The sequence below is a fragment of the Vidua macroura genome, chromosome 1, assembly GCF_024509145.1.
Source record: "Vidua macroura isolate BioBank_ID:100142 chromosome 1, ASM2450914v1, whole genome shotgun sequence".
NCBI classification, from domain to species: domain Eukaryota; kingdom Metazoa; phylum Chordata; class Aves; order Passeriformes; family Viduidae; genus Vidua; species Vidua macroura.
This window is the reverse complement of record NC_071571.1, coordinates 86,275,954-86,301,140: the sequence shown is the minus strand read 5'-3', so window position 1 is coordinate 86,301,140 and position 25,187 is coordinate 86,275,954.

The window sequence follows — 25,187 nt, the reverse complement described above, 5'->3', positions numbered from 1 at the left end:
CTCATTTATCCTGCTGCACTAAACATTTTACCTACCTTTAGCTGCTAACCAGCCTATGCATATGCCCTGCTAAGGTTTCGTATTCTTTAGAGGCTAATCATATTTGGGCTAGATTGGTTCTGTGAATGCTTTAAGCCCTCACTCTCTGCTGGAGAGGTTCAGAGATGTGGTAGGTGGAACTCTTCCCTGAGTCAGGAGTGGCTTTTTCCTGAGGGGAGAGGAAAAGCTTTTTGATAATATGCAGTAACAAAATTTTAGTTTCTCTGTAACTTAAAAAATGCAATGAAGTCCATATTAATGCACTCTGTTATGTTCACTACTGAAATACACTTTATACAGGGGAAAAAAATATACAATGCCAGTAATTAGGCAGCTGCAATGTTCTGATGCTAAGAAATATTGAGCTAGAGCAGATCCCTTCAAAACTTTGAGTGTCTGTGGTGAATGGATAATATTGCATCCACACTGGTTCTCTGAATAGAAAACGGTGTGGGAGTACCTCAGATACTGAGGCAATAATACCTCTTTACAGAAAATTTCTATTTCTCTATTTTATCTTTTCTAGAGAATCTCCCAGGAAAGGTATACCTCAAAAGTACAGGCTTTCAGGGGTTGAATCATATACAATTGCAGAATGGACAGTGGATATATGAGGGGAGAGGTACACTTGGGCAGAAGAAGGGTTTTAGGAGCAGTTTCCTGCATCTGTTTTGTTAAGCAAGGGTCTCCAGCCCAGCTCTTTGTGACATCTCATTCACAAGTGTTGCATCCCAGGTTTGGGTTCAGATTAGGGATTCTGATCTATGTTAGCTAGCCGAGTTCTGTGTACCCCCGTGCACCCCCGCGTCTCCCCCTCCCCCCCCCCCCCCGCCAGTGGTCGGCTCCGCGTCTCTTACTATTGGAGCTAGCCCACGTCACTCCTGTAACCACTTCCTGTCCCGTCCAGAGAATTCAGTGTCTGTCACCCCGATCCCGCGACCCCGTTCGTCCCGGAGCCCCATGTCCACCCCTGCCGCGTCCCCGTTGGGCGCCGTGGTCCACGTCATCACCAGGGCGCCTGTCTTCATCAGGCGGGGGGGACTCCTGCTCCCCTTGCCCCGCCCCTGATAAAACCCCGCGCCTCCCCAGTCCCGCCGCCATTTCCTCCACACGGGCGCTGGAAGTGCGGGTCGCAGCCTCTCCGCCGCAGCTCACCGCGGCCATTAAAGCCTTTCATCTTCCCTCGTGGGTGAATTGGATATTCCTTCGCTCTTTACCAAAGTCCCTCACGCATGGCGGCGGAAAGCCCGGCTGGCCCACTTCCCGGAGTGCAAAGCACCTGGGAACGAGCGGTGAACACGGTCTCTGGAGGAAGGCGATGCCGCTCCAGGCGCCGGAGCTGCCCAGAGCCAGGAGAAACAACGCGGAGCTGCACACAAGGTGATACAAAGTTCATTGCCACAGGGTACCTGATGTACTAACCTTAGAGAAATGGCTGCTTTTTTATTTTTTAAACATACAAGCACAGTTATAAACATATTCAGAAATCTGTTTGGATGGATCCAGATCAACGAATTAGTGTGATCAATACCTATTAGTATGTTTCAATATTTTTCTCCTTCTAATGACCAAATGTACTAGCAATTCTCATACTGCCATTGTTCCTCAGGTTGGCTATAAGACACACATAAGGTCTTAGTGTCTCTTTTGTCATTAAATGGCATAGATGCAATTATTACAAAAAATAACATTTCAAGGATGATTATGGAACCTTATGTGGAAATAATTCTGAACAACACTACTAAATCACCAGTCAAAGTCTTTTTTCCCTGTATGAAAAGGTTAGGAGCCAAAAGAGACTTGCCAGAGATGCTCTGGGTCTGGAGCTATACAATAGGAACATATTAGCCTCTCTTTTTAACTTGTAGCATGTAGCAACAGTTAATTAAATTAAGGGCAATAAAGTTAGAAGGAATGAAAGGATAAGTCTTCTTTCCACAGTGCATAATAAATTTGTGGCATTTACAGCCACTGCAGGTCATGTAGACAGACATTGTGGTTGGATAATTTTATGACTAGCAATAACATTTGCAGCTCTGTCAACTTAGACAGTGACAGAAGGATAATCAAAGAGACCCTTGGAAGAACACTGCCCCAAGAACTCAAAGGTCTGTTATATTATGAAGGACTTAGCATCAATTCCAAATGTCACATCATTTATCAGTGTGTGAATGCATAACATGCAGAGAATTAAAGGATATTACATCCCATTTTTAATACTCAGTAAATAAGTGGTCAAGAAATAGATAAAATTCCTTTTTTCTTCTTGATCAGTGAGCTTCCAAATTATGCTAAATAAGTTTCCTTGAGTATACTCTCTTTTGTCTCTCCCTGAAAATGTTAGTGTGCCATTGGGGCCTGATTTTCTCCCTGGAGTTCCAATGTTGGATTAGAAATTATGAGATGCGTTAAGATGTAAATTTAGAAGTGGTCTTTTTTGTTGTTGATTTTGTATTTCTGACTTTCAAGTTTATTTTTTTCAAGACTTTTTTTCAAGGTTGAATCCTACAACCAAGAAGGCAAAAGCTGATTCTCCTCCCCATCACTGTTGATACCTTGTGACCATCATACACAAGAGTCTTCGATGGGAAGATACAAGGAAAAATATCAATGGCTGTGACTGCCACCTTAGAATTGACCAAGACTAGATCATATCTGGGCAGTGTTTACCTCCAAAAGAGACTTAGAAAGAAAGTTTTCCATAATCCTTTATGTACTTGTTTCACACCATTACTGATAAAAGCTGGCCTGTCTATCTTTGTGTATCCCTTGAAACACAAGACAGTGTTTCAAGCAATACTGTGATCTTCTCAGGACCATTTCTTCTTCAGAAATAGTGTGGTTGCATTTTATAACTCATGTAAACCAGGTTATCTGGTCTTAAGAATCTAGAAAATTTGCAGCTTAATATAAATAGACTTTCTAGATCAGCATTCTTTCCAACAGCAACTTGCTAGGATGATTTCAGAAGTATCACGTGTCAGGCACTGTCAAATAAATCCTCAGCTAATAAATGTATTAGCCAATTTTCTATATTTCTTGAAACAGACACAGTTTTTAAACGTGCTCCCTCCTGTAACCAAATGAAAATGATTCTAATCAAGACACAGATTTAAGGCTGAGCTGCCAGAACAGTTGGCCTCTATATGAAGTCAGGTAGAAGTGCAGCTGATCTAATAAGCACATGAAAGGAAGAGGGCAGCCCCTTCTTCATTCTTGCCTGTATTCACAAGAGTGCAAGTACCTACCCATGGCTCTAGTGATCATTTAAAAATATATATTGCATCTAACTACCATTATTTTTCCTATTGAAAAGGAACTTCAAGTGGAAAACAGACTATTTAGTCAGTGTATAATGAAAAATATGAACCTTGGAGAAATGTCTGCATATTTTATTTTAAATAATATATGCATATGTGAATATGAAATCTGACCTCATTTTGAACAAAAAAGAGTCAGTAAAGTATTCAAAATATATTTTTATATATCCAAAAGTGTGAGAAAGTAGGTAAGGGGGTAATGTACATGATAATGGCACGAAGACGCAAATAATGAGATATGGAAGATATTTGGATCTCTTTGTGCGTATTCAGTCTAGTGATCTCTGAGTACTGTAATGTTCATCCCTTCATAAGTAAGTTCATAGGCCCAATTGTTGATTCATATAGTTGCCAAAGTGCAGAGAAGGTAACAGAATTTAAAACATTAAAATAAATATTAAATCAGGGATAATTTGGACCAGTCTTTTACATCAAGTTTTCTGTCAAATACTGGCTTATTTGCTACCACTGACCTCAAAAGATACTATTTTCCTCAAGTTCTGCTGAGTCTGAGGTAGCAGAGCATGAGCCAGCTTCCCCAAGAACTTACCTACCAATTGTCATTTCTAGTTAGACATCTTAATGTCACACTCCGGCAGATTTACACCATTTTGCATCAAATTTGAACATAAAAGTCAAATCTCCTGTCTCACATAGACACAGATTTTGCATAAGTAAAGCTCCCTCTGAACAGACCTGACACCTACACAAGCCCTGAATGAGAAAGCACCAAAAGAAAAGGTCTGGTTTTAAAATGCGACATATCAAAATCTCTTCACAACTACTGTTAAAAGGCCAATTAGTCCATGGGAAAGTTGAAAGGAGTGTGGGGAGATCTTGAATTTCATGTATTTATGCAGTTACACAGAGCATGAACTGCCTTTAAATGCTGAATACCCTGCATGTGTCAGTTTAGACATCTTAAAAGTGCATAAACAGGAATTGAACCGCTCATTTAGTGCAGAAGGCAACTATTTTTCTATCAGATGGTATAGCTGAAAAAAAAAAAGTAACGCAGAAAAGGAAATCAAACTGCAACTTAAAGTAAAGCAAATAATTTCAGATTTTTTTCAACACCTATATGTCATAATTTTATTCCCTGAAAGACACATGAATTGAGAAAAACCGCTGTGATGTTTTTTAAAATATGTTTTTAGTTTAAACTGCCCTTGTGTCATTCCGCGATTTGACATTTATACTCATTTCCATCATGTTTGCTCTAAAAAATCCACACTGACATGCAACACTACAGGTAATGCTGTATCAACTCCACTTGAATCCTGACACATTCACATGCATGTTTGTGTATACAAACTGCCAAATTGTCCCAGATTTTGAAGTAATTTGGGTTAGGGTTAGGGTTTAGGGATAGGGTTAGGGTTAGGGTTAGGGTTAGGGTTAGGGTCAGGCTTAGGGTTAGGGTTAGGTTTAGGGTTAGGGTTAGGGTTAGGGTTACGATTAGGCTAAGGCTTAGGGTTAGGGTTAGGATTAGGATTAGGTTTTGGGTTAGGTTTAGGGTTAGGGTTACGGTTAGGGGTTAGGATTAGGGTTAGGGTTCGGGTTAGGGTTAGTGTTAGGGTTAGGGTTAGGCTTAGGGTTAGGGTTAGGTTTAGGGTTAGGCTTAGGTTTAGGCTTAGGTTTAGGCTTAGCATTAGGTTTAGGGTTAGGGTTAGGATTAGGTTTAACCTTAGGCTTAGGCTTAGGGTTAGGGTTAGCGTTAGGATTAGGGTTAGGTTTAGGTTTAGGTGTTAGGTTTACTGTTACGGTTAGGGTTAGTGTTAGGTTTAGGCTTAGGCTTCGGTTTAGGCCATTAGGGTTAGGGTTACGGTTAGGGTTAGGGTTAGGGTTAGGGGTTAGGGGTTAGGGTTAGGGTTAGGGTTAGGGTTAGGGTTAGGGTTAGGGTTAGGTCTAGGTTTAATGTAAGGTTTAGGGTTAGGCTTAGGGTTAGGGTTAGGCTTAGGCTCACACTTAGTCTTAGGGTTTGGCTTAGGCCTAGGTTTAGGGTTAGGGTTAGGGTTAGGGTCAGGTTTGGGATTGGGATTAGAGTTAGGGTTAGGCTTAGGTTTAGGTTTAGGTTAGGTTTAGGGTTATATTTAGGGTTAGGGTTTGGTTTAGGTTTAGGTTTAGCGTTAGGTTTAGGGTTAGGGTTAGTGTTAGGGTTCTGTTTACGTATAGGGTTAGGGTTAGGGTTAGGGTTAGGGTTAGGGTTTAGTGTTAGGGTTAGTGTTAGGTTTAGGGTTACGGTTAGGCCTAGGTTTAGGTTTAAGTTTAGGGTTTGTTTTAGGGTTAGGTTTAGGCTTAAGGTTTAGGGATAGTGTTCGGGTTAGGGTTAGGGTTAGGGTTTGGTTTAGGTTTAGCATTAGGTTTAGGGTTTAGGGTTAGTGTTAGGGTTAGGTTCGGATTAAGTTTAGAGTTAGGTTTAGGTTTAGGATTAGGTTTCGGTTTAGGGTTAGGTTTAGGTTTATTTTTAGTTTTAGGCTTAGGCCTAGGTTTAGGGAAGGGTTTAGGGTTAGGATTAGGGTTAGGGTTCAGGCTTAGTGTGAGTGTTAGTTTAGGGTTAGGCTTAGGCTTAGCCTTAGGCTTAGTGTTAGGGTTAGGCTTAGACAAAGGTTTAGGGTAAGGTTTATGTTTAGGGTTAGGATTAGGGTTTATGGTTAGTGTTAGGTCTAGGTTAGGGTTAGGCTCAGGTTTAGGATTGGGCTTAGGGTTAGGGTTAGGCTTAGGTTAGGGTTAAGGTTAGGCTTAGGGTTAGGTTTAGGGTTAGGTTTAGGGTTAGGGTTAGGTTTAGGGTTAGGGTTAGGGTTAGGGTTAGGGTTAGGTTTAGGCTTAGGGTTACGGTTAGGGTTTAGGGTTAGGGTTAGGGTTAGGTTACGTTTAGACTCAGGTTTAGGATTGGGTTAGAGTTAGGGTTAGGGTTAGGGTTAGGTTTAGGGTTAGGGTTAATGTTAGAGTTAGGGTTAGGGTTTGGTTTAGGTTTAGGTTTAGCGTCAGGTTTAAGGTCAAGGTTAGTGTTAGGGTTCGGTTTAGGGATAGGGTTAGGGTTAGGGTTAGGGTTAGGGTTAGGTTTAGTCCTAGGTTTAGGTTTGGGGTTAGGTTAGGGTTAGGGTTAGGGTTAGGGTTAGGATTAGGATTAGGGTCAGGGTTTCGGTTAGGGTTAGGGTTATGCTTAGGCCTAGGGTTAGGGTCAGGTTTTGGGTTAGGGTTAGGGTTACGGTTAGGGTTACGGTTAGGGTTAGGGTTAGGGTTAGGGTTAGGGTTAGGGTTAGGCTTAGACTTAGGCTTAGGCTCAGTGTTAGGCTTAGCCTTAGGTTTAGGCGTAGGCCTAAGTTTAGGGAAAGGTTTAGGTTTAGGCTTAGGCTTGGGTTTAGGATTAGGCTTAGGTCTAGGGTTAGTGTAAAGTTTAGTGTTCGGGTTAGGGCTAGGGTTAGGGTTAGGCTTAGGGTTAGGGTTAGGTTTGGGGTTAGGGTTAGGTTTAGGGTTAGGGTTAGGGTTAGGCTCAGGTTTGCGATTGGGATTAGGGTTAGGGTTAGGCATAGTTTAGTTTAGTTTAGTTAGGGTTAGGCTTAGGGTTAGGGTTAGGGTTGCGGTTAGTGTTAGGGTTAGGGTTAGGGTTAGGGTTAGGGTTAGGGTTAATGTTAGAGTTAGGGTTAGGGTTTGGTTTAGGTTTAGGTTTAGCGTTAGGTTTAAGGTTACGGTTAGGGTTAGGGTTAGGGTTCGGTTTATGGATAGGGTTAGGGTTAGGTTTAGGGTTAGGGTTAGGGTTAGGGTTAGGTTTAGTCCTAGGTTTAGGTTTGGGGTTAGGTTAGGGTTAGGGTTAGGGTTAGGGTTAGGGTTAGGGTTAGGGTTAGGGTTAGGCTTAGGGTTACGGTTAGGGTTTAGGGTTAGGATTAGGGTTAGGTTACGTTTAGACTCAGGTTTAGGATTGGGTTAGAGTTAGGGTTAGGGTTAGGGTTAGGTTTAGGGTTAGGGTTAATGTTAGAGTTAGGGTTAGGGTTTGGTTTAGGTTTAGGTTTAGCGTCAGGTTTAAGGTTAAGGTTAGTGTTAGGGTTCGGTTTAGGCATAGGGTTAAGGTTAGGGTTAGGGTTAGGGTTAGGGTTAGGGTTAGGGTTAGGATTAGGATTAGGGTCAGTGTTTGGGTTAGGGTTAGGGTTAGGGTTAGGGTTAGGTTTAGGCCATTAGGGTTCAGGTTAGGGTTAGGGTTTAGGGATAGGATTTGGTTTATGTTTAGGGTTAGGCTTAGGCTTAGGTTTAGGCTTAGTCTTAGGCTTAGCGTTACGGTTAGGCTTAGGCCTAGGTTTAGGGTAAGGTTTAGGGTAGGTTTAGGGTTAGGGTTTAGGGTTAGTTTTAATGCTAGGTTAGGGTTAGGCTCAGGTTTGGGATTGGGATTAGGGTTAGGGTTAGGCTTAGTTTAGGGTTAGGCTTAGGGTTAGGTTTAGGTTTAGGCTTACGCTTAGGGTTAGGCTTAGGCCTAGGTTTAGGGTAAGGTTTAGGGTTAGGGGCAGGGATAGAGTTAGGGTTAGGTTTAGGGTTTAGGGATAGGATTAGGGTTAGAGTTAGGGTTAGGGTTAGGCTTAGCCTTAGGTTTAGGATTAGGCTTAGAGTTATTGTTAAGCTTAGGCCTTGGTTTAGGGTAAGTTTTAGGGTAGGGTTAGGGTTAGGGTTTAGGCTTAGTGTTAGCGTTAGGGCTAGGGTTAGGGTTATGCTTAGGGTTTCGGGATAGGGTTAGCATTAGGGTTAGGGTTAGGGTCAGGGTTAGGGTTAGGGTTAGGGTTAGGCTTTAGGGATAGTATTTGGGTTAGATTTAGGGTTAGGCTTAGGCTTAGGTTTAGGCTTAGTGTTAGGGTTAGGATTAGGGTTAGGTTTAGGCTTAGGGTTAGGGTTAGGGTTAGGGTTAGGTTTAGTGTTAGGTTCAGGTTTGGGTTCGGGATTAGGGTTAGGTTTAGGCTTAGTTTAGGGTTAGGCTTAGGGTTAGGGTTACGCTTAGGCCTAGGTTTAGGTTTAGGGTTAGGGTTTGTTTTAGGGTTAGGTTTAGGCTTAGGGTTTAGGGATAGTGTTAGGTTTAGGCTTAGGGTTAGGTTTAGGGTTAGTGTTAGGGTTAGGTTTAGTCTTAGGCCTTGCTTTAGGGTTAGGGTTAGGATTTGGGGTTCGTGTTAGGGTTAGGTTAGGTTTAGGTTAAGATTGGGCTTAGGGTTAGGATTAGGTTAGGGTTAGTCTTAGGGTTAGGGTTAGGCTTAGGTTTAGGATTAGGGTTAGGGTTAGGGTTAGGGTAATGTTTAGGGTTAGGTTTAGGGTTAGGGTTAGGGTTAGGGTTAGGGTTAGGGTTATGTTTAGGTTTATGTTTAGGTTTAGGGTTAGGGTTTAGGTTTAGTGTTAGGGTTAATTTAGGGTTAGGCTTTGATTTAGTATTGGGCTTAGGGTTAGGGTTCGATTTAGCCTTAGGCTTATGCTTAGGCCTAGGTTTAAGGTAAGGTTTATGGTGAGAGTTAGGTTTAGGTGTAGCTTTGAGTTTTAGGTTTAGTGTTTGGTTTAGGGTTAGGTTTAGGTTTAGGTTTAGGGTTAGGTTTAGGGTTATACTTCATGCATAGCAAATAACTACATTTGCATTACCACAAATTTCTCTGAGAACTTTTATCAGAACCTTATGAAGGACCTAGTAAACATATGTTCAGATGGATACCTTTAATGGTAAAATCTTTGTTACACCCAAGTCAGCAGGACAGAAAATAGAATCTGTGAACTTTTTCAGAGAGTTTTTTTTGGTGGTTTTTTGGGTGTTTTTTTAGGAGGGGTGTGAAATGTGTGTTTGGATTTTCTGTCTTTTTGATTTTTTTTTTTTTTTAAGTTTATTTTAATTTCTTTTAGCATTATTGGAAAAACAGCAAGGTGCATATTGAAACTGTTTCTCTGTTTAGTCCCTGGAGACTTGCCACATCATTGGCTTCATATCTTACTATTTCTGATGTAAAATTGGCCAATCACTGGCCTCAATCCTCAGTGCTTCCAAGCTTTTCCTTTTCATCTCCTCAGCACTTACAGAGACACTTACAGAGATTCTAGACTTTTACTTCAGGGTGATTTTAACTATGCTCTGTCCTTCTGAAGTACTTTTGTATTTAAAGCTACCTCATCAGTCTGAACTGCTTTCCATAGCATAATATGTCAACTACACAACTTCTGTTAGGACTTCCCAGGAACACAGTTTATAAATGAAATTTTTAGTTAGAATAGGATTAGGAGGAATGTTAATTTTGCATTACAGAATTTCTGATGACATGTGTCTGTCCAAGGAAAAAGAGAAAAGTTGTGGTATGATGGTCTTGGAGTGTGGCCACTGAGGAATCAAAAGTGGGTCACAGGGTTCCCATTGCTGTGCTTAGTTGAGTCACAGGCCATCAGACCTGGCACGATTATTTGAAAACAGTTGGGGTAATCCTTGAATGCCACCAAGGTCTGACTCAGCAGAGCAGTTAAGCAGCTGCTTGTCTTTAAACTGACACACTTAGGTCTTGGAGCTTAAATATCTCAATAGAACTAAAAGGGGTGAGCATTTTGCTTGTACTATTTAACAGTACATGATTTCTACTTGGTATTGAAACACATACAGTGAGAGACTAGACTCCGAAATATCTATGAAAGAGACATATGGAAAGCACGTTCAAATTTTTATAGTACTAAAAGAATAAACCCACTGAGATTTCATATGAATTTTCATGTATAATTTAAACTTAGAAACTGAGAGCCCAGGGGACACAAAAGAAATTCTTATGATTAAAGCAGAAGATGTGTGGTTGGAAGACTCAGACTCAATTCCCAGGTTTGCTGCAGTGTGTGACCTTTAGGCTTTGGGATAAAAAATAGATAACCATTTTTTTCTTTTTGCAGTCTGGAATGGTTGTAGTTGCAGTGAAAGCATGTGTTGAAAATCCTTTCTCCCTTCTGTAGAAAACTTTTTCCATTCCTCCCTCCATCATGATTTAACAAGTGAAGAGGCTCATGGTGAAGAGCAAAACAGGAGAAAACTGCCTGATCTCTTGTGCTACCTATTCTCTTGCTTACAACATAAATTTCTAAAGCAGTAGGTAAACTGGCACAACATAGATTCAATAATTCTTGGTATTGCAACAGAAAAGCAGAAGACTTTCTTAATGGATTTGTGTGGAGAGATAAAGCTCTGTTTGCTTTGGTGGACTCTCTAGTCCCAACAAGTTCAAGTCTGTCCATAAAGGCAGAAAATATTAAATATTTAACAAAATAATCTCAAAACGCCTCTTTGAGATCTACAGAGGAAAAAGAATCCACATATGTGGAAATTAATTTTTTTAAGGTGCAGTAAAAGCTAATACTGTCCTTCTATAAGTACTGGCTGGAGTCACAGAGCTGTACAAAATGCAGAAGATGGACAGGTATTCTGATTTTTTGTTAACATGGTATTTCATAGCATTAGATTCAATGGAATCACTTCAGAGAGGGAAAACACCTGGATTTCTTAATTTAAAAAATTGCAACCTGGCACTAGAGGGATATCTGTTCACATGTTATGAACTCATCAACCTTTAATATTATGCATAATTTCCATGAAAGAGTGAATTAAAATCTAAAATTTATATTGTAGTTTATTCATAGGAAAATGCATTTGACTCTAAATAAATATCAGAATTGTTTTCCTTGCTTTGTATTTTTCAATATTTTAATGACACTGATGCCTTAAGTTTTAGTTTTATGTTTTCCAGATTCTGTACTGCATTAGTATATCTCTGAACTTCATATAAAGTGTTAGCAAGTTCTCTTCACAGTTTCGTTAGACAACATAATCCTTTTGCAGCCTGAGAACCAAGGACACCATTGCAGCTTCAGGCACAAAACATATAAACAACTGAGAATTGAGGAGAGTAATCTGGGAGGATGGGACTTCATATCCTGAAGCTGTAATTGGACAATTAACCCCAATATGCAAATGGACCAAAACTTATTAAAGTGTAAAAACATATGACCCGGCGTGCATCTTGGGTGTAGCCTCAGCCAGGCTCTTGTACTGACCAAGATGTATCTTTTGAAGGCCTTTTTAATAAATACCTACTTTATTCCTTTAATGCTGTCTAGCCTCTATTCTAGGTAGCCTCTTAAGGCATCAGAGAAACTACATTTGTGAAAAGGACAACTAAGCTGTGTAACTCTTTGCAATGCAATACATCAAGGCTGACCAAATCAGGAGTTTAAAAACTAGAACAAGGATAAATTCATGAAGACTAGGTCATTAGTGGTGTAGTACTTTGAAAGCAAACCAGTGGGAGATCCCAAGTCAGAATTACAATTTAATAGGTAAATTAAAATAAAAGCAATAATACAGAAACACTGGCTTACACTGACAGAGTCAGGATACAACCTGACATCCTATTGTTCAGGGTGATGGTAGCAGTCCGATTAAATGGTCTCTGCAGTTCTGTTGGAGTGATGAATGAGGTTTGGTCAAAATGTAAAGATCTGGTCGACTTTACTTGCATCTGGTCCTTTCCTGGAGGCCAAGTGGTGATTAGCTTTTCTCCCCTGGGAATCCAGTGCTGCTCATGGTCTTCCAATCCTCAGATTATTGTCAGGTAGGAATGCTTGGCGCCTCCCCTGGGCAGAGCATCCCACAATGGCATGATATAGTTTTATCAGTCATGTAGTGAGACTCAATGGCCCATTAACAGAAGATATCCCCCCAGAGTTATGAGGGATGGGTCATGGAAGAGATAAAGAACACTGCCCCACCTGTTTTTAGCAGCTTATGAAGATGGCAATAGAATATTTACATTTGCTTACATTTTACATTGTAACCTAAGACAAGTGGCTGCCCAGATGCCAGCCAGGTCAGAAATACCTGAGCAACTGGAAACTGGGAGATCACACCAGAGGTGTTCACCCATATACAGCACTGCTTCTGCAGGCAGTAGCCAAAGTCAGAGACATCTTGGACAAACCAAGGGAATGGCAGCTTGTACATGTTTTTGGAACAGGCAGTACAAAGGCAGGGAGGGCAACGTCATGCCTTGTGAGATCCCAGCACAGAGAGGCTTTAAGTCAGCACCAAGAAGGCACTCGTATGACTTCATATTCCCATGCAGACAGTAGTAGCAGATACAGGGTGTCCTCACTGCTCTGACATTTATTAATCTTCAGACATCCAGAATCCTTGAAAACTAACATTGTCTGACTCAAGTCAGTGCAGCTCTTAAGCTTCTTTAATCCTACCTGGTGTCAGGATCTCAGCTCAGCATGATCAAATCACCAGCTCCATGTCTATCCTGCCTCTGATTTTCAAGTATGAACTCTGACCCCTTGTATTTCCACAGTGTACCTTGAGTTGCAGGTCAACTTTGAAGGTCGTAGACTTCATCTCACCTGCTGGCCCTACCACCAAAGTTTTGTGTTGAAGTCCAGCAGCAGGCCTTTCAGTGCCTACTTATTTTATAAGAAAATAACCATTCTTAGAATAGAGTGCCAAGTCCTAGGGCTGAGCAAAACCTGCTAAGCCAGAGAAAGAAAAAGTTAGCTAGGTAAAAAAATCTGTTGCTGTTGGAAAAAACAAGTAAATAAGAAAAGCATTAGTACTGATAAAGGTTGTGTTGGACCTGATGTTACTATGATTTTCTGGAATCATTTTATCTGTGCTAAAAATAAATAATTAATTTGTTACAAGATAATCCTTATGTCTGTGTGTCTTGAATTTCAGTGTACAAAGTTATTGATAGTTTAATAATAAAATATTTAAGAAATGAGAAAATTATATTTGTGGGTGTGTGTGATTTTATGCCTATGTTTACACATATCTAATCTATCTTGCTCTCTCTAGGGCCAAATTCATTCTTCTGGTCACATCATGGTAAACCTAGAGAAATCTGATGGTTATTGACATGCTTCCTTGTAGCCTTTTCTACACTAATTCAGAGAATTTGGTTCACAGGGAAAGGAAAAGGGACAAATGTGACTTCAGCATCATGTTTCACTTTTTAATCTATTTCTTTTTATTATATGGTATAATGAGGGACCATAAGAGGATTTACAGCCCACCAAGAAGTGCTTCCAGTGACTCACTGTAGAGCAAGCAATGACTGTGTCGGTATCATAATGCTCTGGATCCACATTAGTTGTAAGGACTTGGATGAAGAAACATGATTAGCTACTGAAGCTAGATGCAAAGCACTGATACCTTTATGCTGTTGGCCATCTTATCTTACACCATAAGTGTTTTCTGTTGTCCATCTCATCTTTCTGCAGTAATTGGAAGGCTGAAAGAGAGCACTCAGATAGGTTTGGGAATAAATCCCACAGTGTTAACCTCAATGAGGTATTTTTGTAGGCTTAACTTCAATAAAGCATGCTACTTCAGTGAAGCTTTTTTAGAGAGCTCTGCTAGATAACCAGCTCTGACTAGACAGATGGAGTCCTTCATTCAGAGGTTTTTTTTTTTCCTTAGTAAGTTATGTTGCCAGATTTTCAGCAGTTTTCCCCACATTAACAGAAGATAGGCAAAATCTAACTACAATGGAATAAAATCTCCCTGCCTCCAGGCTTCAGGGAATATTTAGACTTCTTTTTCTGTTCATTTCTTTCCTTGCTCTTTCTTATGATCAAAATAACCGCAGAGCATTTTTAATTAAAATATCCCCATCTTTTGTGACTGAAGTTATATCTTCATTCCCTGTATCAGGTTCCCTGGAAAAGCAGCTCTGCAATGGTTAGGATCAGATGGCCACCAGAGAGAGCAGGCAGAGCCTCCAAAGTGTAACGAGGTCTCAATGTTTGGAGCAAAGAGGGTCAGAGATGCGAACCGCTCCTGTGCGCTGTGTCACTCGAGGGGGTGGGCAGTCAGGCTGGGGTAAGAGCTCACAGTGTGGCACCTCAAGTGCCTGCAACCCAGCTGCCAAAAGAAAAAAATAAAATCTTTATCTATATCTGTCTATAGCTATATATATATCACACACAAACATATGTATAACACATACACACACACACATCTATTTATACAAAAGAAAAAAGAATGAAATGAAAATACCATGAGCCCAGGTAAACTGGCAGTTCTAACAGGATGGCTCTGATTTATGTTATCTAGAATCAGGTCTGGAAAGTGTTGAAAGGTTCAGTAGTTCTGTGCTTCTTCTTAGCAGTCTCAAAGTGTTTCAAAGCCCAGATTGAAGCCAATTATTAATTTTGTTTCTTGAAGAGGAGAGCAATTAAAATTATTTCATCAAAACTCTTATGTTCTTTATTAGACAAGGATAATCCTCTCAGATATAGACATCTTCCCCCATAAGCAATCACATAATACCCTGATGTCAGGAGGGACAAATTACTTCTACTTCTTTGTGTAACCTAGGGAAAAAAAAAAAAAAATGAAGTGCAGGAAGACTTGAAGAACTGCTGCAACTAGCTTTGTGACAATCCTTTCCATGCCCTCATGTACATGAGAAGCCATCATAGCTGTGGTTTCTTTATCACTTCAAGATTAACTCTGTAGCTAACCTAAAACAGGCAACCCATTTCATAGCTTCCACCCCTATCAAGGCTTACATAATAGCAATAAAATACATGCACACATACACATATATACACATATGTGCACTTATACACTTCTTTATCACCTTGTTATTAACGTCTACCTAATTACAGTTGTGTTCATAGTAGTAACTGATCTTTTTAATTCAATATCATTTGGTCCTTCTTGGGCTACACATAAAAGTGACTCACGGGCACAGACTTCTGCTGCTTCTGCTACCATCAGTCTTCCTGCTCCAAGACACAGATGTGTGTGTGCATACAAATTTGAGCTAGAGCTAGTGTTCTTGAAAGCTTATTTTCTGGCTGAAAGCAATAGGGACATTTTTCCTGTTTTTCATAGAGGTTGTCTGTCTGTAAAAAATACTGTGAAAAGGCTGGTGGTGATTCCTACCAGGAGCTGAAAAGGTGTGTTATTGCAAGGCAGTGCTAACACTGATGTGCAATATTTTGGAGCAGAAGAGTCTATATATTTTTGAATAAAAGGCTACTTACCTTCCTATGCTGGAAGATAGCTCATCATCTGCACTAAACACTATTTTTTGTTTGGCTAAAATTATCCTTCTGCTGAGGAGTGACACATTCTGAAAGTGTCAGGGATTATATATCTGTAGTTAGAGAGCAAGGTTTTCCATCAATGATACATTCTGAGGATGCTTAAAATCTTTTTTGTGTGTGTGTGTGAGTCTAAAGTCAATCAAATTAGTGACAATCCTTTCTTTCAGAGCTTTAACTGAATCAGCAAATCTCCATATTCAGAATTAATCTTGTTAAAAGCATCAATTTGATTTAGAAGGCAGGTAGCAGACTTTGCTGCTTTCAATATCTGCCTGAGTAAGGTATTAATCTCTAAACAATGGGAATACTGTTACGAGGCAAAAGTGTGAAAGTCCTGCTTCTTACTGTTTTGTCTCTATGCTACATGATTCGCTGCTGAAAATACAGTTAACAAGAAAATGCATGTTCAATTTCCTCTGAAAACTTCATAGTAGTTTTTATCAAAAAAAAAAAAAAGGATGAAATTTGACACCATGGGTTTTGGAATATTTAGTAAACACTTCTATCAAGCATTAATAAATTAAGTACAAGGAAGACCAAGTCAATGGTACTGTCATTGAAATGCAACAAAACTTGAAGCGTACAGTTGTATTGAGGTTTTGATGGGGGGGATGGGGGTTGTTGGTTTGGTGGGGTTTTTTTCTCAATTGTGTTTTGGGTTGGTGAGAATTTCTTGTTTGAGTCATTGATGGGGTTTGGGGATTTTTGTTGTCTGTTTCGTTGGGGCTTTGTGTGCATGTCTGTGGGTGTGTGTAGTTGTCTGTGGGTGTGTGTGGTTTTTTTATAAGAGTATACAGGAAATAAAAATAGTCTTTTGATAAAATGCTGTCATTGGTTTTTCATGAAGCTGGGGCATGGACAGCAAGTTTGAAGCAGATTTTAATTGCAGAGTATAAATATCTCAAAGATGTGCTATTCAAATGTACATAGTTTGTATATCTGAAACACAGAGCATGTTTTCACCAGCAAGTGAGGAAGCTTCCAGAGAGAATTCATGCACCCTGACCACCCATGACCACTGCAGAAGTAGCTGAAAATTGCAAGTACTCTTGAAAGATTTTCAAATCAGGTCCCTGAGATTCACAGTAAATGATGGGATTAGCTGCCCTCTGAAATGTCTTTTTTATTCTCTTGACAAAAAAAAAAAAAAAAAAAAAAACAACAAAAAAACCCCAAAAATCCACTTAGATGATTAGCCTTCAAGGTCTGGAGCAATTTATAGTGGTGAGTTGGATGATTAGTGGGTTTAGACAGGATACACTTACCCCAAAGCTTTGCATGCCTCCAATTTAAATTGCCAAGCCACTTCCACATCAAAGAGACACAGCTCTGCACATCAATTTCTTTCACTAAATATCTCTTTGACTCAGTCTATATTCCCAGTGTAATCAAGAACTCATTGTACCAAACTTTCTTGAGGATAAAGAGAAGAATAAACAGCTATTCAACAAAAACTTTCTATTCTTTCCTACTATTGAAAATTTACTGATATGTTTTAGACTTGACCCAAGATTCTATCCCTTGCTCTTTCAGTGATTATTTGATCAGACACCTGTTGTCTATCACATTCAGGAATAATAGATCATGGGTAAGAATAACAGTATTTTCCTTCAATCTTACCTCAAATATTAATATTTCTAAGGCCACATTTCTTCATTACTTTAATTCTAATAGAATTAAACAGATCATGCCTGGAGATAAATAACAGGTCCTCTAAGCCACCACAAAAGATTCTGCTGGCAATTACTATAGAGCTTTCCATAGGATGATCTTCTAATTTTTAAACTCAACTTAATCAAGAATACAACAGTTTTATTATGCCAGCAGGTTATTATCTTACCAATTTTACACCTCAAGGTTCAAAAAATTTTTACTTTTTTTGCAGACACAGCAAATTAGATGTCCCATCTATGTGCAAAGAGCAGTTACAATGGAAAGGAAGTAGTAAATTCCAACCTGAATATGACCTTGTGTTCTGGATACTGCAGTCTTCCATCTTAATATCAGTATCCAGAAGCAATGAGAAGCTCAGGCAGAAGGCTCATGTGCTCAGATAGAAACTTTCATGCTCAAACAAAAGTTTAATTGTGGGTTTCATGCACAAAGCTGCCATCTGCTACTTATAAGAAAAAGAACAAAAAATTGTTGAGCAATAAATTACTTAACATGTATTTGCTGATGGAATTTTATATTCATTATCATTAAGGTTTTTTGCAATGTGTTAGAAACTTGAAAAATTCCTGTTATAACCTAAAAGTTACTTCCTAAAATATGTAAATTATTAGAAGTTTTGAGGTAAAGGCCAAAACAGCACAGTGACACTTCCCTCCAATGGTGAGCTTAAATGGAGGGAATGGGTTTTGGAAATAATAAATTTATTCTAATTACATTACTTAATTAATTTTGGCTTTCTGTTACAAATATAAATATGAAATTTGTACTATATTCAGGATGAAAATATATCTCATGAATACCAGTAAAAACTCCTGTCCCTGCCTTGAATGGTATGAACAGTTTTTCTTGCTTTTCTGGCAATTATATCATGCTGTAGAATGGTTGTCTGGGCATGTGGTCCAAGTCTTACTGGAATATCCTTTACTTACAGCCTTCCTTCTTGTCAGTTCTTCATCTGTGGATGGAAGATCAAAGCTACATGTGCACTTCCTCCCACCATCTTTTTACAATAGAAAAGCAAGAAGTAAGGGGACAAATGCTGCTTGGGTTGCTGCTTGCTGCTGGAAAAGAAAATGGAGAGGGAAATGGGGAATGAAAACAATTCCTTGTGCCTATATATCACTTTCCTGTCAAAAATTCAAAAAATTCAAAAATTCAGTTCTTTTATTTCTTGATATTTTTTAAAAAAACCTAACAAATAATAATATAAAAATTGAAACCTGTCACATCTGGAATCTATCATCACATCTAATTCCAGAAATGTCATATTATTAAATTAAAGATAGAGTATACTCTGATAAAAATTCAAAACACAAAGAGCAAATTTCAAGGTATTCCATCTTCCAAGACTTCTTAGAGATTTTATGCTGGCGTTCTTCTGACAGTATCATACCACTCATGAAATCTGTCCAGGCAGAAAAGGCTCTTCAATTTGCAATATTTATTTAGTACAAACATGGTACAATTCTTCTATTTTTTACATGAGAAATAGACTGTGTCAGAGAATCCTTACTATTGAAAATTACAATTAAAACAAGAAACCAGAAAAATAGAAAACTTCCCATGTAAACCCCAAGTATGAGCAATAATTTCAAAATTAGCAACAACTTAAAAAAAAATCAACTTTTTCTTTCTACATTTTTGTCTACTTCAATGAAAGCACATTCTGCTTTTTTCCACTATTTTCATAAGGTTTTTATCACCTACTTCTTATTTCCTAAGGGAAAGTGTGTTTTTAAGTCCAAGATAATCTTAACTTCAGTTTGTAGTATGGTTTGGTATGAAAACTTTATCTATGATATAATCAGTCCAAATAATAATATTTAGTAAAAAATGGAATTTAAAAAGAAGAAAAGAAAAAATATTTCTTCAATAGAAATTAAAATTAGCATAGCATCCACTTGTCATCACATTTGAACTTATGAAAAAGTATGTTTTCACTGAAGTGTGAACTTTGTATTTCTCCAGGATTGGGTCTGGCTGAGATGCAGTTAATTTTCTAGACTTTCTCCAAGGGGTCCATGTCCTTATTCAGGGGACTCCAGAGCTGGATGCAGCACTGCACATGGGGTCTTACGAAAACAGAGCAGAGGGGCAAAATCCCCTCCCTCACACTGCTGGCCACGCTGCTTTGGATGCAGCCCAAGATGAGGTTGGATTTCTGGGCTACAAGCACATATTGCTGAATCATGTCGAATTTCTCATTAACCAACATCCTTGAGTCTTCCTCCTAAAAGCTACTCTTAATCCATTCCCTGCCCATCCTGTATTTGTGTTTTCCCTCCCTCTTCCCCTATAGCAGCTCAGAGGGATGGGGAATGGGGGCTGTAGTCAATTCATCACCCCTTGCCTCCTCAGAGGAGGACAACTCGCACTTTTCCCCTGCACTATCTTGGGGTCACTCCCACAGGACATAGTCCTCCACAAACTTCTCCCACAGGAATCCTCCCCATGGGCTGTACTTCTTTATGAACTACTCCAGCATGGGTCCCTTCCATGGGATTCAATCCTTCAGAAACAAACTGCTCCAGAGGTGGATCCCTGATGGGGTCAAAGGTCCTGCCAGCAAACTTGCTCTAGTGTGTGTTCCCCCTATGGGGCCACTGGTCCTGCCAGGAGTCTGTTCCAGTGTGGAATTCCTAAGGGGTCATAGCCTCGTTTGGGCAACCAGCTTCTCTGGTGTGGGGTTCTCCCACAGGTTCTGCAGGGGACTTTCTGCTCTGGCACCTGAAATATTGTGGGAATCCTTAAAATCAGAAGGTTTTGGACAAGTTGCAAAAGGCAGGCCTCAGAGACAGCAGAACCGCAATTAGAGCTAAGCAGTAGACCTAAGATTTGTCAGCAGAAAAATTATACTAGAAGTTGAAAGTAAGGACAAATAGAACAATGGTCAGTGTATTAACATTTGGCTAAAATCCCTAAGTTATTGAACAATATATCTAGTGAGATATTAGGCTCAATAATGGAGCTCCGTGCATTGTATCTTAAGGCTTACAAGCAGGTATTGTATTCAAAATAAGCAAACATTGTTTTAACCAAAGGTATGTGTGCTTATAGTGGTTGGATAGAACTACTGTCAATATGCTTTTGCTTTGTGTGATTGGTCAGAAAGCTTTTAAAGCAAGTTGTAACATTAAGTTCTTTGTCTGCTGCCAGGGATGTGAGCTGCTGGCATCTTCCCATTGTCATAACCATGTAATGAGACTGATGCTGGAAAATAAACAGTTTGAGATGCATTCTTCAGCAGTCCCGTCCTGTTCGTGATTTGTACATAGTCCCCCAGACAGTGATAGATTATCTCCTTCCCATCCTTCTTCACTGACTTTGGTGTCTGCAGGACTGTTCCTTTCACATATTCTCATGCTTCTCTCCAGCTGCAGTTGCACAGGTGATTTCCCCCTTCTTAAATATGTTATCCCATTCATCTGGAAGCTGTCTGCTATTGGCTCTGTCAGACATGGGGGGAACTTCTGGAAGCATCTCACAGAAGCCAACCCTATATCTCTTCCACTACCAAAGCCTTGCCACACAAATCTAAAACATCTCCTCATAATACCAAACAAAAAAAAAGTTGGAATATGAAATTAAAATGATTTCAACAATTTCTGTATGTACACATATATGCTTCATTACACTTTCTGCTAAAATGTTCTATTTGTATTTCTTCTAAGCTGCTAAGCAAACTTGACATTGCACTGCAGAGGTGTTTACATTTTCTTTGTAGATTAAAAAGTATAAGTGACTATAAATACAAGACTTACGCAGTGGGAAAAAAACATTCTGATAATTCTACCCCTGAAAAACATTATGTGAGGTTAAAGGCAATTGGAAAGAGATTGCAGAAGAAATTACAGTCATCTGAGTGCCAAATATTCAAGGCATATTTGAGCAGCAAAGGGATAAGGTTGCAAATGATAGGTCACAAAAAACTATGTGTGTATAACACTAAGAGAGGAGCTGATTTTTTTCTAGGGAAGGAATGAGAATATTTGTATTTTTAAACAACCATGGAGGAAATTAATTTCTCTAACTCTGGGCAATTAAACTGAGGTGTCTCAGGTCCTTATACCAGAGTGAAAAGGTCTTCAAGAAAACAGATTACTTCTCCAGATGCTTAGAGTCAGAAATTAATTTGAGTCACACTGCCCAACAGACAAAATGGTGTTTTCTGACCCAGATAACTTACTGCCTACAGGTTTTCCTAAAATGATAGCCAGTGGAAAACATGAGTGCCAGGGCACCATCATTCTTATATGAGAGTTAGGCATAGCCCCAAAACAGAAACCATTAACTATTTTTATTAATTGATGTGTATATAGTGTGTTCTTTGTTACAGAATTTTCTCATCAACAGTGCAATAGCAACATGTGCTACTGAGTTCACATCAGGTAATAGATGCAAAAATAAGTAAAACTCCTATCATAGACATTATGTCTTGCAAAAAAAAAATTACTTGATAAGTGAGGAAGTGCAGGTGTTGTTTTCAGGGTCTTCATGGCAGTAATATGCACATGCTGCAGGCAACTGCATTTTGAAAAAAGTAGAATCATAGAGGATACTTAGCTGAAGCCTGGAAAACACACGTCTCTGCACTGCAGTAAAAATTCTATGCTGCCTCAACCAAGAAATTTTTTTCTGCCTATCTTCTGGCAGCATGGTTAAGACAATGCTGATTCTTAATTTGACTGATCTGTAGCATGACAAGTTTTCAAGCATGGCAGAAGCCTTACAGCAAATCTGCCTCTGACAGAGACACGCAAAAGTGGGATGTTGTAAGCAGCACACATAAAATAGTCACATGCACGTGTGTGCACACACACGGGGTGGCAGCCTCCATTGATTTGGCTTTCTGGCTTGCATAAGCAACAAGATATAAATTACTCTTTAATATGCATTATTGCTGGGCTCCACATCCAAACATATTTGGAAAAAAATTTTCCAGGAAAACCTTATCAAATTTCACTATAATGGTAAGAAAATGCTTTTTAGATTTTAAGTTTCTCTTATTAGTTGAAGAGCAATTTCATTCCTTATTGAGCATCAGTAGATATTTGCACTGTTTTAACATAATTAGAGTTATTTTAAACTTTGATCTGTTCTCCGTTGTTTATTTTCTTAGCTGCACTTGGCAGCCAAGTTTGAGACAACTGCAACCAAAGTTAACAAAAAGACCTATTTAAAAATGGTTTCCAAGCTGTTTGCCACCAGTGTTCTCCTGCACTGACATGTCATTTCTCAGTTAGCTTATTAAACTGCCAACACAGAAATAAGATTTGTATCTATTTGTCCTTTTGTAAGACTTAGTATTTAACAGAATTTAAGACAATATAATTTGAGGTTGGAGGAAAGTATTTGGGATTCGTTTTAGTGTTTAGTGGTATGTTTTAAATTATATACTTTGGCAGTCAATTTAATGGTATTCTGAGGCAAATTTTAAACTATATTTAAAAATTTTTCTGGGCTCTAAAATCAAGGAGATGCTTCTGAAAATATTAGCGAAATATTTGACATATTTCCCCAGTTATGAAATATTCAATTATTTCTGTCAAAAAAGTTAAAAGGAGTCCTAGATCTCCACTCACATTAACTCAAAATCACATACAATTTCATCTATAACTTTGATTTTGTTGCTTTAATGTATTTGATATTTCATATTTATGGCACTAAAAATATTTTCTTATATGACTTTAATAAATCATAATTGCCAAAAAACCCCCTTATCTGCATCTAAAAAGGGCTTAATGCTTGTTTTATTTGCTTAAGGGGTGTGCACACCTTAAAAAATAGGTTTTACATCAAATGAGGATGTATTTGCAACATCTATGTGTAGATTTCTCCCTTTATTCTGGCACACACTTTTGGCAGTTCTATAACCATAAAAAATTAGTTCTACTAATCATATACATGTATGCCAGTTTAAAATACTCAATTTCACCAACAGGAAAAATAGTCTATGCACAGCTGTAGCATTGAGAAAAGCCTGACCAACAAACCTTTCTTATTTGCAACAAAACAAACAAGCAAACAAAAAACTCAGAACCAAAGCAAACAAAGACGCAGAAGACTCAGAATCAGGTTCTTCATTTCTGTCCAGAACATTATTTGCATCTTGCCTTAAGGGATCAGTACTCTTCATATCACAGTCTCATGAAGAGCTACTCTGTTGTTCTGATCTTCAGTGCCATATTAAGATTTGGAGTTGTTCCAGAATATGTACATTTGGTTTCAACAGAAAAAATTATTAAATAGGTACATATAACAAAAATCTGGACAGTTGCAGAACATATGAACATCAACAACATGTTTTTGAGATACTCTCTTCTGCAGTTTATCAGTACTTACCCTAAATTACTGAGAAACCATTAAATGCCAAAAAAACATAAGAATGAGGATGTTACCTATTTCAAAATGTCAAAGTATAGCACTGGCAAATTGGCTCTTTTTTTTTTTTTTTTTCATTTTTTACACCACTGATAAGTAACTTCCTATTTCAGGGTTCTCAGGGTATGAAGCGACAAAATATTCTCCTTTAATCATTTAATCACAGCATTTCTGTCAAAACAGAGCAATATAATTTCATTTTTTTGTTATTTACTACACAGCCACTAACTCTTAGTTCTTTGGGTGCTTGTAGGTAGAAACCTGTAGATACAGAACTCCTGACCTTTGCATATTCAAAGCTACTATTAATACTATCAAATGACAGGAGTTTGTAAGAAAAGCAGAACTGAGTCTTTTAAGAACAATGTTTTTTTCTTCTCTACCCTCTTCGTCTTCCTCTCATATAAACCTTTTTACAGGTGTTTTACTTAAGTTTCTCCACTCGTCATCTTCAAAAATATCCATTTCCTTATAAAAGAAAAGAAAACAGAACTCATTCTACATCAAAACTGACAGAGAATAGATGTTGCACTACTGGCCCAGGAAGCACAAGCTGTGAAGGTCACTGGAAAATCCTGAGAGACCACTAAAATGCAATTCCCTGACTTAAAAATTTGAGAAACCTATTCCTCCCATGCCAGGCCATGAGAACCCTGCAAGTGCTTACTGGTTCATCTGAGAGGCTCTATTGTCTATATGGCTCAAAATGACCAGATTTATTCCCCAGGCTAATTTAACCCAAAAGGCAAGGCACACTCAGAGAAGTGAGTGTGACTGACTGCCACGCTCTGGGCTACCCTGGCTGTACAGCGTTCAGTCAAGCATTTCCTTGGTCTATCTTTGCTGCTGGGTCAGAGGCATTAGTAGAAGCAGTGCAGGGGCTGTGGAACAAGGCTCCCAATTGGAACTAATTCCTAATTAAGGGTTCTGGGGAAGGGGGCCCTTTTTCCCATTGCTGCTGCAGGAATACAGTGAGAAAGTAGGGAAACCTGCAATCCCCCTCTTCTCTACAGAAGCAAAGAGCTAACCCTGCTCTTTAAAAAAACACTTGAATGCCCTGCCAGGACCCTCAGTGCTCACTGCAGGCTGTGTGCAAGGGCTGGGTGACAGCTTGAACACTTCTCCAGTGTCCACACATTTGTGTTCCACCTTCCTGATGCTAACCCATGTCCCTACAAAATTCATATTTTTAAAGTCCAGCCATTTCTTGCCAGTCTTTTTCCAGATTCTTACCTGGCTTTTAGTTTTGTTTTCAGAAATGCTAGTAAGTCATGCATGACAACTCCAGTGATCAGGTTAATGTGTAAGGCTGGCATTTCAAGTTAATGTCAAAATATTAGAAGTGGTTTGCAGTTAGCTGTCTTTAGGGACTGATAAGGCTGCACAGCTTTTTCAGAGCATGTGACATACTGCTCACATTATAAGCCACTACCAATATTATGAAAAATCTCCTACAGCATGAATGAATAGCTGCACACATGATGTAGCTGCCACAAGCTGGTTGTGTTTCCTTGTCCTCAGTTTCTGACTGCAACATGTAATAATAATCTTCCTAGAGAAAATTACTCAAACAAACCACAAATACATGCAATATTTCCACTATTCCTATTTTGCAAGATAATGTTCTGATACAGTGACTGCCTTTTGTGCTCTCTCTCAGAACAAATCAGAGCTTAATAA